The sequence below is a fragment of the Molothrus ater genome, chromosome 1, assembly GCF_012460135.2.
Source record: "Molothrus ater isolate BHLD 08-10-18 breed brown headed cowbird chromosome 1, BPBGC_Mater_1.1, whole genome shotgun sequence".
In the NCBI taxonomy this organism is placed as follows: domain Eukaryota; kingdom Metazoa; phylum Chordata; class Aves; order Passeriformes; family Icteridae; genus Molothrus; species Molothrus ater.
In genome coordinates, this window is record NC_050478.2 from 14,128,628 (window position 1) to 14,144,981 (window position 16,354).

The 16,354-nt window shown below is 36.9% G+C and overlaps 1 protein-coding gene across 11 annotated transcripts in view; it reads left to right on the plus strand.

The window, feature by feature from the left end:
* Positions 1 to 16,354, plus strand: part of PARD3 (par-3 family cell polarity regulator) — a 452,341-nt gene that overhangs the window by 208,318 nt on the left and 227,669 nt on the right. The gene's annotated exons all lie outside the window — the stretch shown is intronic.

The following is a 16,354-nucleotide window of genomic DNA, read 5'->3' on the forward strand; positions in this document are numbered from 1 at the left end:
TTTTGCTTCTGTATGCATTTGAGAGTATTGAAAGCTCCACTGCTGCTCTGATCTTTTTCTGGACTTACATATTTTGCCTCTCATTTAAAATATAATACATTCCTTAACGTCAAATTTAGTGGCTTTTTAAAAGCACGCTAGTTGCTTTTTAGCCTCTTTCAAATATTTGTAATTGAGGATTTTAGAGTTTGTATTTACCTCCTGGTGTACTTGCTTGGTCTTAGTTGATTTTCAGACCAGAATATGGACTTGCTTCCCTTTTGATCTTTCCCCCCTTCTTGGTTTCGAATGAATATTTTGTGTAGTGCTGCACAAAACACCGAGTAAGGATTACATTAAAATACCGGCACTAGCAGGTAAAAACGTGTTCCTTTTTGAATACGTGGCTCCTGTAATCTGTAGTGCCCCCTCTTTGTGTGGGCTGCTTTGCATTATTACAAATACTGTAGATTATCATAAGACCAGAAAAAGTAATACTTTGTTCACCTGAGAAACTTTTTTTTTGAAAGGAAGTGTTGCTGTGAATTTACAAGGAGCAGAATTGGATCACTTCTCTTCTGTCTGCATATGCCTCTAGCTTTTCCTAAAAACACTGCAACCACCTTTTACTGTGTTCCAGAACTGGAAGGGCATGGTGGTTTTCCCTCTAGGGATTTGAGCTTTCATTTCTACTCAATTCTTGTTGTGTCTCGCTGTAAACTTTTTCTTTTGTTTTAGAGGAAGAGGACTGTTAGTGCTTGTTTTTAATTATCAGTTGTGATTAAAAAACTTAGTGGTGTTTTCCACATTTACTAGTAGAGATTCAAACTGTATTTGAGTGGTACCAGAAATTACTTAAATTACATGTTTGCAAATTTGAATTCCAAAATTTTCCCCAGCTCTAAGGATTTTATTATTATTTTATTTTTATCAAGTTTAAATTCCCGTCTTCCTGACAAATATTCTGTTACTGTAAGTAAAGAGAAAAGCTGAGTGAGCAATAGTGGTATCAATTTCCCAGTGTACTGAGAGATATGTGCATGTTTTTATTACTCTGTAAAAACTTGGAGTTGATTTAGAGTTGATAATATGTAATCAAGAGACTGCTGATTATTTGTTATCCTGTGGTTTGACTCTTAAAAATTTGTGTTTTCAGTTGTGAGTATAAAGTAAGAATAAGAAGCAGGATGCTTTCAGTACTATGGTCTGTTAGAAAGTGCCAGTCACCTCTGGTGTCTTTTTTTCTTGCCTTTACATGGAAAGCAAGTTGTCTCATAGTCTCATGAGATGGAGCTGTAATACCATGAGAGCAAAACCATGCATGCATTGGTCTTTCCATAGTGTCAGTTTACTTTGGGCTGAGAGAATTCAAGTAGTATTAAGTGTATTCCAATATGTAATATGAGAGCTAATCCATCTGCTTACCTTGACAGCATTTTAACTAACTTGATAATTAAAGATAACTACATTTGAATGACTGACAACTTTACTTTATAAATTTTAAAAGGCTTGTGAAGCTCGATGTAAACTTTGTAGGATGGTTTCCCAGCTGACTTTGTGTGTATTATTAAAGGGAAGTGGCTGGTTCGATGTAAACCTTGTCTCTCAGTCATTTTCCAGCAACCATGCATAGATTGATCATACAACATGAGAATGTTTAGCTTGTACTACTTGTATGATAATTATCTAATATTATCTCACATTAATGCCTGTATAGAGATTATCATCTGAGTCATCCTGTTGCTATGTATTGAGGATTATTCTTTACTCTATTTTGTATATTGTTTTGTATTGATTTTGCTTATTGAGCATTGTGTTGATTCCTTGGGTCTTGTATTCTTATCTTGATGTTGACATGTTGTATTCTTTGCTTTTTTTTTGTTTCATTACTTCCTTCTTTTTCTTTTACATGCTACATGATTTTACCCATGGATAGTTCTTTCTGATTTTTTCTTTTTATCCAGCTATCTAATTTCCTTCTTTCTGTTTTTATATCTTATAGCAGCTCAATATAGTTCTATTTCTTCTTTAGATTAGTATAACAATATATCTTTTTTATAGATTTGTAAATCCATTTTTCAGTAGTATTATGATTTTTCACAGACTGCTATTCATTTTGTGATTAATCTGTTTGCTCAGCTATATTTATTGTGTGATGGTGGTTTATGTGTGCAGCTTTGGTGCCTGATGTGTTTCATGTGTGCTATGAGTGGAGTGGATGGATCTGTGTTTTCATATGAAGATGAGTTGCCTTGATCTTGGATAGCCAGTCATAAGTGCATGATGCAGTTTGGATCTTTGTTTTCATAACATCTGAAGGCATTACTTGTACTTGTTTGCAGTTTAAAACCACCTTTCTACATATTTTCCACCATCTGAACAATGGATTTTCCTTCACCAAAGAGCACATACCTAGTGAATTCAAGTGTCATTCTCTTTTCAGGCATTTAAGAGTCATGTGTCAGTGAGGTAGAGTGTAGCAGTTAGTTAGATTAAAAGATATATATGTATTTCACAAACAAAAATTAGTAATATAGTACTTTTAAACATTATTGTAGTATTGCATTGTATGTATATTTTGCACTTATGTTGTGTGTTGTCTGTTTCTCAGTGTGTTGTAATGTTTCAGTAATCTGTAAGAATAATTTCTAATTAATGCTAATTAATGTAATTTGTTGACTTATTTTCTTTATGAATTTTTATGATATTTGATGTTATTATTTTTGCATTTATTTTTATTAGTATTATAAAGTTACTTATTACATTAATATTCATACATACTACCCCAAGAGGGCAAAAGACTAAAGGGAATTGCTATTTGAAAATACTTTTAGAGCTAAATTTGATGCAGAATTATTTCATGCTGCAGTTAAAACCAGATATATTAAATATACCTCAGTATTATCACAGACTATTTATTTAATGTATGGTAATTTTTGCTGGTTTTTTGGTGGTTTATTGGTTTTTGTTTTTGAGAGGTGCTACTTTTTTCAAGATTCTTCCCTTTGAAGCTTAGGCTAGATTGCATTTCTCAGAATTCTTTATCTTGCATTTATTTGTGTTTCAATTTCCTCAGTCACCAGGATTCTCAGTCCACCAGTGTAATATAGTGAAGCCTCACAAAACTCATTGATCCATGTTTTAAAAGATTGTTTTAAACCTAAGTTAAATTTTACTGGCAAATTTCATCACTTTGTTTTTATCTTACTCTTCCATTTTTTGGAATACATGTGTGCAAGATATTTAAGTTTTGTTGTTTGCTTTTGTTTTAATCAAACTGCAAAAAGATTCTAAATATTAATACTAGGGAATCATTCTGAGCCTGTAAATAGATGAGGATAGAACACAAAAAAGAAGAGTCAGTAACCTGCTGATTATAGTAAATGAAAATTCATAGGTTTAGAACTAATCTATTTTGTTTCTCCAGTTTTTCTTCAAATAATATAATCTTATGAGAACACCATGAGCTTTATTAATTTCAGTGAGGAGCCTTTGAGCCTTTGTCACAGAATTTTCTGATTTTTTTTCTAAATTGGTTTTGCCTTTATAGTAAATCAGTTTTATAAGACTACATGGCCTTTTCCTTGTCTCAAAGGTCCATTTTCTGATTCACTCTTCTAGTCCTGTAATGGTAAAGCAGATAATTTTCTATTTCCCATCTAGTCAGTCCTGGTAGATCAGTATTGTCCTTGCACTGCCCTCTGCAAGAGCCAGAGCTGGCCATGGCAAGGTGCTGGACTAGCCCAGCTGGATTGTTTGAAGCTTGATGTGTTCTGTGACACTGGAAGGTGGAAATGGCCAAAGATCTTGCCCAGGGATGCAGAGAAAGAAGCTCTCAGTGCAGCTTGATTTCTAAAGAGACTTTGTACTGAAATCCCAGCATTTGCTTGTTCTTCAGGGTTCTTCAAGCTTTCCTTTCATAGTTTGAAGAAAAAAGTTTCAGAATGGGAAGGTAATAGGACTTGCTTCCATCTGGTTTCCTAAAAGTATTTTGTTTTCCAGGTTCAGAAAATAGCTGTGAAGAGTTAAAATAAACATTTTTTTTCAGGAGGTGTTAGACTGGACTAGCTCATTGATTAGCTCATCTGGGATTCAAATGAGATTTTTTTGGAAATTTTTTTTCCTGTACATTTTGAAACCTTCAACCTGGCTTTAGTTAGTTTGTAACTAAGTGACAAAAAAAACCATTGTGTCAAAATCAGAAGGTTAAAATGTGGGGTTTTAACAGTGTTTATACTTTCGGGATTTAGCACTGTCTATGCTTTTTTAAGCCTACTCAACAAATGTCTTTCTGGCTCCTTACTGAATTTTGCTCCCCCAAATGCTACTGTTTGTTTAAAAAGTATTCATGTAGACATCTATGCATGAAGTGCTATGGCTGATAAGAAGCACTCATGCTTCTCTAATGTATCTATGACTTCTTTATTTTCACCTTTTTTGGGGTGGCATGGATGGAAAAGAGTTCAACCACAACATGTGTTTTTTTCCCTTTCTATTCATACATCTTAATTTTTAATACCTTCAAGAAATAGAATTTAAAAGCATAGTTGTGCCTCTGTCTTAATTTGGTCTCCTCTAAGGAAGATGGTAGAATTTTAGTAATTCATATGGTTGTTTAGTAACTGCTTATATGGTGACAAATAAAGTTCTGCTGCAGATTAGAAACTTGCAGGGAAAAAACAAATGATGGAAAATAGGTCAGCAGAGTGCAAGGGCAAGAGGGATTTATTCCTGGAAAGCCTGCTCATTTTGAAAGAGGGGGAGTTGCTGATGTAGCGAGTTCAGTGAACAAGACACAATTATTTAGATTAGTTGAAAATAGGTAGTGTTTTGAAGGAGGTAATAAAAGAAGGATGATATTAAAAGAGAGAGGCATGTAGTGCAAGTTACTGAATGCTGAAATGAGTGCCTTGAGCTGGTTTTAGGACTGCAGATGAGCAGTATCCTTTCAAACAGTCTGAGGCCACAGCAGTAGAGACATTTTCAGTCATCTCTGCTGCTGAAAGAAGCAGTCTTGGCCATGCTTTGCTTCCTCCCTTGTGCCTCCCTAAGCTTTTATGAGGCTGTTAATTAGACTGAACTGGACCAGCCTGGGAAATGTAACCAATTAAAATTGTTTTTATTAAACATTAATTTTAATTTAGATCTTTTGTATAATGATGCAAATGCTTGAATAAACTGAAAGGAGAAGGTGGACAGAGAATCCTGTGCCAGACATGACCATCTGGGGAGGGGAGAAGAGGAGACTGCTGCTTTCAACAGCCCACATCTGTGGTTTGTGCTGGCCTTGCAGGATAATGAAATGCCAGGCTGAGGTGTTATTATGGGCTGCAGGAAGGAAATACAATTGCTTGGAAATACTGTACCACCATCACACAGACTGACTTCAGTTCCTAACTGCTCTGACTTGGTGTGGAAAAGGAGGGGAAAGAATTGCAAATAGAAATAAGATCTCTGAGAAGAAGTGTAAAAAGAACTAATTTTATTGAGGAGCTGGGATCTCTTCTGCTGCTACAAATGGTAATAAATGAGTTATTTCTTGAAATGCCCTTTCTTCATTACAGGTAGTTTGTGAAGAGCCTCTGGAGCTGTGGTTGTAGCAGTTGTGTGACGTCCTACACTTTGTTCCTTGGTACATTTTACACAAAGAGGTTGTCTTTGGTGGTCCCTGGATAGCTTAATGAGGTGGTGATGATGAAGTTTTGTGTTTTATCACATGTTGTGATGGGTTCTGCATGGCAGTGAGCAATGCAGGTGTGCTGGTGCAGGCCCAGGACCAAAGTGCTCTAAGGGAGCCGTTCCCAGCCTTGTCCAGCCCGTCCTCCAAGAGGTGATGGGGCCCTGGTGCTGCCTTCTTGGTGAAGTTCAGGAGTACATGTAAATACATTTACATTTTTCTTAAACCAAGGCTCTGGCTATCTCAGAGACATCATCCAAAACTGAAAGCATTTAAAGCTGGAGATGAACCTCAAAAATGGGAAAAAAAATATTTTTTTGCCTCAGTTTCCTTGAATAAATAATTTGGAGAATAACCTCTGATCTTCTTCCTGTGGGTGCAGTGAAGCTGAAGTCATTATTGTCCGTGAACTGCTTTTGCCATACTGTGCTGGAGGGCACTACAGAAGTACTGAGTAGTATTTATTTTAAATTTGATTTAATGCTTTTGATTAAAAAATGAATAAAATTGTCATAGACCAGATTGTAACCCTGTAGGCACTTGGAATGGAGCATTTGTAAATGAAGCATTTACTGAGAAGTTTGAAATTGTTTTTCATGTTGATTTCAACAAAACAAATTGAGCAAAGGACAATGAAAAATGCTATAGCATTTTCTGTTATTAAAATGGTGAATTTGTTTGGTGCCTAAGGTAAAAATCATGTTGTGCAAAAGACCAAAAAAGAAAATTTTACAGCATAACAGGGAAACTCAATTGAGGCAATTTTAGTGGAGTTTCTCAGTGGAATGAGGTGGAAAAAAAGTGGAAGGCAACTGTGAATTCAGCAAAAGACAAGTAAAAGATGAAACTGCAAAATGGTGAAATCTCATCACTCAAAATTTCATAGGAGCTGAGAGGAGGCTTGGATGCCTTGTCCATCTGCATCAAGGCCAGGTGTCCTGCACCACCATCACAGTGCTGGTGCTCCCTGCTGGGTCTTCTTTCTCTGGCACTTGGGGCCAGAGCCTTGCCTGGTTTTGTTCTTTTAGGGGAAGGAAGAGCTGGAACAGGAAGACCTAATGTTAAGATATGTGCACATTAGGGCTCCTTCACCTCAGGTGTGTTTGTCCATCTGCTTGATGTGTAACACAAAAGACCTTTTGAAACAGATGTATAGAGATTTTTACTTTTAATCAATACGAATATAAATTTAAAAAGTCATAAACCAAAGCTATATGTTAGCAAATTCTAGCAAGTGAGAAGTGGCGATAAGTCACTGTCTAAATGAGAGGAAACCTGTGGATTTTTCCTCAAGCAAGATGATAAGATATTAAAATATCAGTGGAATTGAGGGCATCCTCATTAAGTTTGCTGATGACACCAAGCCATGTGGTGTGGCTTGACACTCTGGAGAGAAGGGATGCCACCTGGAGGGAACTGGACAGGCTTGAAAGGTGGGCACATGCAAACCCCATAAAGTTCAACAGGGGCAAGTGCAGGCTGGATGAAGAGTGATTTGAGAGCAGCCCTGAGGAGAAGAACTTGGGGATGTTGGTCAAGGAGGAGCTGGACATGACTTGAAAATGTGCTTTTGCAGCCCAGAAGGCCACACATGTTTTGAGTTGCATCCAAAGCACCGTGGGCAGCAGTTAGAGGGAAGTGATTCTGCCCCTCTGCTCTGCTGAGGTCCCACCTGGAGCACTGCATCAGCTCTGGGGCCTCACATCATAAGAAGGATTCAGACCTGATGCAGAGGAGGCTGTGAAGATGACCAGAGCTGGAGCACCTCTGCTATGAAGACAGGCCCAGAGAGTGGGGGCTGTTTAGCCTGGAGAAGAGAAGGCTCTGGGGAAACCTTAAAGCACATCCTAGTACTTAAAGGGGGCTCACAGTAAAGCTGGAGAGGGACTTTTTACAAAGGCATGGAGTATGGGAGAAGGGGAAATTGCTTCAAACTGAAAGCTGTTAGGTTAGATACTAGAAGGAAATTCTTTACTGTCAGAGTGGTGAGGCACTGGAACTTCTAGAGAAGTGGATGCCCCATCCCTGGAAGAGCTCGATTTTAGATGAACTTCAAGAACTATTTCAAGCAAAGCCATCCCATGAGTTTTATGATTCTTTGGCAAAACTAACAGTGGGATTGTTAGTAACACAAAACCAAAAGCTTTAAAAGTTGCATTTTCTAAAGGAGACAGAACTCAAAGGATTTGTGCTAACTTTAAACTCCCACCAATGTAGAGACTTTTGCCTTATTGGAAAGCAGATATTTTAATAAAATTTCTAAAAAGCTAAGTCTTCAGTGAGCTTTCTGATGTAATTTCTGGACAGTCCTGAACCATGCTGAGAAAAATATCCAGAATTGAATTTTGTTATTAAGATGCCTGTGTGAGTAAAATGATGTTTTGTGTGACAGGGAAGAGAGTGCTATACTTTTACCTTGCTTCTAAATTGACTCTTACGTTCAGTGCTCCAGGGGATTGAACTGTTCTGTACTTGGCTGAAGCCAGCAAAATCCTTGCATGCTGATACAGATCTGCAAATCAAGCAACAAGGGACCATTTCAGATTAAAAAAAAAAAAAAAAAAAATAAGGATAAAAGAGCTATGAGACCTGTTTGAAAATTGCCTAATGACAAATTCAAGTTGCTAAATAAGAAATGCTTTTTGTATCTTTGAAAAAAAAAATCCTCAGAAGAAAATCACGGTCTTTGAAAATGTGAGGTGAATAATAATATATTCAGGAGTGTTACAGGGAAAATGTGAAGTGATTAATACAGAGTTGTCTCCTTTCCTTTGTCTCAATATCAAGGGGAAACTGTGTGACTTATCTATAATACATCTCTGCAGAAGTCTTTTAGATCTCTAAACTTATAGGTGAAGGCGTGTACACTTGGTTTTCTGCAGGGAAAGTGTGTCCCAATTTCATGTTTCCATTGTCATTTTTTTTTGGCGTTTTAAAATCACACAGGACTTAATGACTTTTTTTTTCCTGCTGTCTGTATACAGAATGAACTAACTTGTCAGATTAAAGGGAAAAGTATTTAAAATTCTGTTGCTCTACATTAGTTACAAGCAGGTGAATTCAGTGTGGATCTATTTATAGGAGAACTAATGGATGTGCCTAACTTGACCTACTTTAGACTACTCAACAGAAAACAACAAACATAATGTAGTTGTAGCACTGCCATGTAATCTGGTTTTTTCGTACCTTAAGAACAAAATAATGTCTTTGTGTCTGTGGCCTTCTGAATATATATGTATATTTAGAAGCTTCTATATGTATATAGAAGATATCTATGTCTAATCTATATCTATATAATCGATATAAAAAATATATATTTGTATTATACATATGTTTATATTTATTTCCTGGATGCCATAGTAACAATCCATGCTAGGAGTATATTGTGGAATTTTTTTAGCTCCATAAACATCAACTTCTCCATATCAAATGAATGTTTCTGGTCCTGAAATCCCAGAACTGTATTACCTGGCATTGTGGAGTAGGAAGAACTCAAGTTCTGAAAGAAAATTAGACTTCCTTTAGTAAAAGTCACCCCTGTTGTGAAAAAATTCTAGTGAAGCACCTTCTACCAAAGCAGGGGCAATTTCCCCTCTGTGTGCAGGTATCACATGAGTTGGCAAGGGCTCATCTATAGGAGCAGTGTGTGTATCAGTTACCACAATGAAAGGGAAAATAAATTGTATATGAAGACATCAACCAGAGTGTGTTTGTTACATGCCAAGTGCTACACTTACGTTGGTTCACCATGTGGGGATGTCTCTGTAATTGAGGTAATTCCTGCATTATGCAAGGTAGATGATAACCAGGCCTGGCCTTTGGGCTGAACTTTGCAGGGGAATTTGATTATACATTGACCTATAATTGTAGCCTGGTTTCAAGTAAAGCTGATAACTATTTCCTTTAAAGATACTTCCCATGATTCTGACATCTAAGTAAGACTTTGAATCTATATTTAATATGAACCCTAATATTTGTTTTACACTGGCAGGTCGTGGTGGTCTGTATGTTAGTCTGTGAATCATATGAAAAGAGTATAAAATTTCAGAGATTTGAACATGGAAATATTTTGTAGATAAGCCTTATTTAAGACAAAGAGCAGACTTACACCTGTGAAACAGATATTTTTTGAATCTGAGGAAAACCAGAAAATGGAATAAAGACTGTAACTAGGCAGTTACACAAAATGAACCCATTTTTAAGGCAACAATCAATTTGAGGTAATTTGTTATAGTTGTACATGGGTTTGTGAGAGTGTTACTTCTCTTTGTAATACGATGGACACATCTGTAATTTACTATTGATCAGATCTTCAGAAAGCTCTTTGGATGCTTCACTTAATATTAAAAGTGTGACAATCCATGCTTTATATATTTCAAATATGTAGCACATGAGAGGATAGTGCTCTATTGTTGCATCCAATCTTTTGGTTGACTTTATCACTGTGCTTGGTTTTAAAGATTAATTTTAGTGGGCTCCCCAACAGGCAGCACTATAAGTGCTGGGAAGCCTTGTCTGGTCCTGCCAAATCTTTTCTGGCTATTCTTGTTAGCTGTGGTTGGTTTTACTTACAAGCTGCTCTGTAAGTGAACTGTCTGACAAATTCATTATGTGATGAAGTGCCTTGAGTTTTGTAGTTCTTCATATACTCGGCATCTAATAAAATGTTTAAAAAATAGGTTATGCAGTGCAGGTGTTACTAAGGTGCTAAGAAAAGGAAGAGATGAAGCACATCTGGTGTCTTTGTGCAAGAAGCATTTTGTGGCTTAGCATCCTAAGCTGCTGCTGAGACATTTGAGATCCATTTTAATATTTCTGGTGTTCAAAGTGTCACATCCAAGAGTCTTATATTTGCCTTTGCAAGCATGTAATATTATCCCCAACATGTCAATAAGGAAATACACTTTTGAGTGATTTTTACCACTATCATATAGCAAGTCAGTGTAGGAAATTAGAAGGACCCAATATTGTCTTCATTTTAAGTTTCTCTTTAATATAATAAATATATCATCAAGGTAGTTTTTAAAGTTCAATTTGGCAGCACTTTATCCATTTGCCAGTGAACAGAAACTAAGGGCAATATTTTGTTAACATTATATTATTTTATAATATGCTATGAGTGTTGTAGTGGTGCACATTATATGTAGACTTGGAGCTGTTGCAAAATGAACGCAAAAATAGTTTTGTGCTCCAGTAATACTTGAGTCTTCTCTAAAATGTCTTTTAAATATGATCTGCTGGGAACAGCTACATATTTTTGTTATCTACTTGATACTTGCCATCTGTAGAGGAACCTAGATGTATGGATTTGTTCTGGTAGCTATCGCTTCGCAGCACATCTCCTCCCTCTGCCTCCCACCCTGGACTGTCAGTGGTGCTGGAGAAGTCATTGAAACAATCCAGAGTGGGTTGACCTCAGTCTGGGGAAAACAAACCCTGTAGTTTTCAGGCAAAGAGCAAATATAGTCTGTGAAATATGATTATAATGCACATTGTGAAATGCTGGAGAATCAGTGGTGCTTTAGACATTACTGATGGGCTTTTTTTCTGTCAGATCCCATTTGGTGCTGTTTTCCTTGTATGGGGTTGCCAAGGTGCATGAGTGTTTGCAATTTTTGGCTAATAATTTTTGCCTTTTCTTCAATATTATTTTCTCTGCTGGTAGGCAGAGATTATTCACATGCATGAATTAAGAAGCACTTTCGATCAACAACACAAAAGCCTTTTGACTTCTAATGCATTTCTTGCTGTTTGTTGGTAAGCTATCACTGTAGGGACAGACCCAGGATTTTCTTGAATGTGAAGAAGAAGAAGCAGCAAAATGTCCCAAGTTAAATTCACTAGCAGGAAAACCTTTTGCCTAACATACTGAAGCTCTTAAAAGGCTCTCATACTTTTTGGTGCTGTCTGCAATGCCTACTGTAAAAAGAATTAACTGCAGCATAATCTTGTAAAAATCTTTTTTACTGGAAGCTCTGCTACGTGGCCAAGCAGCATTTGTGTTGTCCTCCTGCCACCAGCCTGGCTTGCTGTGTGATAGAGACACATTTGGTGTGTGCCACCAAATCATTACAGAACATATGTGTGTCATTTCAGTGATGCATCACAGGTTGTTGAGCCCCTAAAGACCACTGACTTCAGTGAAGCTCTAAATTGATACACACTACAAAATAACTGGGATATCACAGGACTTGTTCAGCTGTTATTAGTATTGCCAGGTTTTTAATAGGTGTTTTAAAAAGTCATTATGAATGAAAAAAATGCTAATTTTTCAAAATTGAATGAATTGTCACATACGTTTGCCAAAGGAAGGTTGTATCACATTATATTCATTGGCTCTCTGGTGTTCTGCTTTTTGGACAATAGGAAATCAAATTAATCTCTCTTTAAATCTGTAAAAACATTTCCTTTTAAGGCACTTCAAAACAGAAATAGTGCCATTGTAAAGCCAACCAGGCTTAAGGCTCAGCTTGATCAGTTTAATAAATGGGAAATAAGAGATGATTGCCTGTGATAGCAGGGAATGAATTTGATATTCATCAGAGACCTGAGAAATCCCTTCCATTCTGCACTCCTCTATGTCTATATGATATCTATTCACTGATTCGACTGAACAAGGAAAATTTCATTTTAGAGTAGTGAGGCATATAAAAACTATGTGAATATTGTCATTTCCAATTGCAGGGTGACCATCCTGCAGAAGGATGTGGGTAACATAGGGATTATTGAGATGTAAAGAGAATATTAACTTGTATATATGTCTGTGTGTGTATATATATATATAAATAAAATATTAAATAATTTTTGCATGGGTTTTTTTGTGTTTAAGTGGATGATGATTTAATGTAAGGTTTCTCTCTCCCTGGATTACTCATAATGGCAGTGCATGAAGTACAGGGCTGTTGTGAATTACACAAAGCTCTCACCTAATTATTTGTGCATGTATATGTATGTTCAAGAGGGAACATAGCCTATTTTTTGTATTCAATATTTTTTGGGTTTTCCCCATGTTGTCTTTGTAACTGCTCTTCAGATTTGATTGAAAATTGCCATTCTCTGGAGATCTGGCCGGTTAATCAAAAAGTGAGAACATTAGCACAAAAGCCTGATGCTGGTGTATTTGTGCTAGTTAAGACACAGGAAAAGAGGTCTCTTAGGAGCTGTTTCCCATCAAGTGTGATCATACAGAGAGAGAGAACCTACTTTATGTTGCAAGAACCAAACAAACATTTATGAAGCACAGCTGCCAGGAGACTAATAGCGAGTATGTCTCTTCTTCCATAATCATTACAGAGAAGTGCAGGAGACTAAAGGGGAAATATGAAGGGAAGGGCATATTTTAATAGCAAAAGCTTAATTTGATTTGTGTCTTAGCTGAGGAAAATAAAATATTGTCAGGAGCTTGTCATTATAGATAACCTGTCCTTCTCTGCAGTAAAATCTAAAGCACCTGTTGGGTGTTGGATCCTTTCAGTTTGGGATTTACAGGACTTACATTCACTGTGCTAAAATAAAAAAAATTCAGTGGTAGAAGACAAACAAGCCAGTGTCTGGTGCTCCCTGGGAAGGTGAATCTCACTGTGATGCTCACTGAGGTGATGCTGTCTCCAGCCAGGTCTCAGGCCCCATAGCCACTACTGAGGGACTGAGCTGGCTGAATACCACACTCATATATGGTGTTAATTCAAGATACTGAAATAACATTATCACAGCTTATCAGTATTGCATCAGCTCAATAATATCTGAAGTTTAAATCAGTCACATTCTTGAAGGAGGAATGTATTGAACAGAGATGAAGTGGGAACTTCATCTTCACTTTGAAGATGAAATTGTGGATTAATTGGGGGCAGGAGCTGATATTTTGGTAATGGACATTAAAATTTCCAGTAAGAAGGGGAAAGCATGGCTGGCTTTGGAAATTACACTAGACAGATTTCATTCAGAAATTTTTCTGAGAAAATGTAATTAAAATAACTGTTTGGGTTCGTATATATTGGATAGGGTTCTGTTGGCAAGAATACTGCTGACATTCCTTAACTCTGCAGATTTTGTAATCCTAAGTGGTGATAGAGAGACTGTCTTCAGAAATAAAAACCCAATTTGCAACTTTTCATATGTATTTCATTAACACTGTGCAGGTGAACTGTGACATGGACCTTTTTAGAGGTAGAACTTTTAGCACTAATAGTCCATTTTGAGGAGTTAAGATAATTTTTCAGTTTTTGAGTCATTAATTTTATTACAGAGCTTAGAAAAATACTGATATCTTTTTATTTTTCAAACAGTGGGAAATTTTACACTGAGCACATCAAGATATGGAGAAGTACATTGGAAGAGATGCTTTAAATTTTCCTCTGTGCTATAACGATGGAAAGCTCTTTTAATTACTCTTATTTCAGTTTTGGAAGAAAAACACATTTTGTCTTTAGTAGCTGTACATTAAAAACTGCATTTTTTGATATAGTGTATATCAGTAGTTTTATGTAGAGAAAATAAACCTTCCACTTTTGGGAGCTTGCTCAAATTAGTTAATTATGAGAAATATCTGCATTAATATCGAAGTGGGTTCACAGAAACTTTCCTGCTCTGTTAAATGTCCTTTTCCTTGTTTACCTCATCCAGGTGGAATTTGCCTTTCAGAAGAAAACTGCTTTCCAAATAAAGAAATAATTGCTTGATGCAAAGATTTTCACAGCTAGTTAGTTACTTTTCATAGTAAATCAGAATTTTAAGTCAAATCCCTCTGCAGGTGTCCAATTTTTCTCTCTGTTCACTTCAGTATAAATCAAAATCTGTGTTATTTTGAGAAGAAAAGAGAGTCTGATTACTGTAATATTAAAGATTTTTAAAAGGGTACATCATACATCTGTTGATCATGGCAGTAGTGCTTTCATTAGGATTCTGATTGCTCCTCTAAGCACCTATTAATGGGCACATGCATGTTTCTGATACAGATCTGTCTGCTGTCCAGGAAAAGCCAGACAGAGGCGTGTGGGAGCTGCTGTTTCTTAATTGCTTGGATAACTGACAGTCAGTGTGGTTCCAAAACTTGCTGTGTTTATGATTCTTGAAACAAAAGGCACAAAATGTAGATGTGATGGTGCCAGATAGCATCTGTTATACGTAGCTTTTGATTTGCAGTTTCTGATTTGTTATACCCCAAGACTGGAAGGTGCAGAGGAGGCAGCTGAGTTGGCTCTTTGCTCTGACCTGGCTGCACTCGAGGTCAGGCAGAGGGATGCTCCTCTCCTTGACAGGAAAAGCCTCCAGACCACCAGGGGGGACAGAAAGAAAGGAAACAGAATGTCCAGCAAATGGAGAGGCCTAGGTGTGGTGGGAACAAGAGCAAAGACACTCTTAGGTTTGGGAAGGGTGGGAAGGAGGATTTATGCAAGGATTTAGCTCAAGTGTTGCACAGGGGGCTGTGTCCCAGGAGGGCACTGAAGGCAGGTCTGTCAAGAGCAAGCCCAAGGACTGCTGCAAACACTGAGTGGGGCAAGGGGAGTTCTGTTTACAAAATTAAAGTAGTCAAGAGAAAAGCTTTTGGAGCTAAAAAGTGATGAAGTGTAGGACCCGAGGGTTACTAAATGAATGATGCTTACATTGTACATATAGAGATGACTGCTAAAATGACACAGCATAAAGCCAGACATTGATTTTTTGGCAGAGGCATATCTACAAATAGATAGGATGTTATTTCAATCTCTTCTTCTATGTGTGTCTGTGTATATATATACACACACATATATGTATATATATATATGTATGTATGTGTGTATATACTTCTTGCATGTTTGCTTGGAAAAACCACACATGAAAATTTGCTAAAAACCAAATTATTAACAAAGTCATGTTCATCTGTGATGACCTTTTGTCATAACTGAGATTCAAACTTGGGTTTCATCAGCAACTCTCATGAAAAGAGTTCTCTTTAATCTTGTAACAGCTTCATTGCAATAAAAATACATAGTTTCCTACAACCAGCAGTGTCCCTAACTTCAAACCAGGAAACCCATGGTGACAGTGATTTGAAAGATGCTGTATGAAACAAGATGTGGAATACCTCTTTTTTGTATGAAACAGCTCTAAATCTTCTGATTTTCCTTTATAAACCCTTATGCGTGTGACTTTCAAATTGGCATGGAGATTTGAATATTTATTTAATTTTAAACTTAATGCAGTGGTGCATATAAAACTTCAACTGAAATCAGTAAATATACATTTCTGGGCAGGTTCAAGATGCTGGTTAACCTTTGAAATGTATTACTTACCTTGTGTTTAACAGAGGGAGACGACAAGGGAGGTGCATATTAACGCCTCTTGAGATACAGGGTCATCAATCTTCCAAGCAGCTTGGCCTCACAAAGCGTGCTGCTTTCCAGGGTGCAGAAGGCATGTCCATAGCCCATGGAAGCCTGCTGCATCCAGCCTCCTGCTTTTGCAGATTCCCTGTGGAAATCTCAATTAGACATTACCAACTGACTTTGCCTGCCTTTAAAATGTCTTCAATACTTCAATGAGTTGTCTCTGACTCTGTGTGCTAAACTCATAACCTATCATGTGTTATTTCACTGACCTGATTGCTGTGGCTCTGTCTGTGTTTGAAACCTACTGTTCACACTCTGTAATATTTTCTTTTTGATTACATGGGTATTTAAAAGTATAAGCTTCCAATAATTAGCATACACATAAGAATGG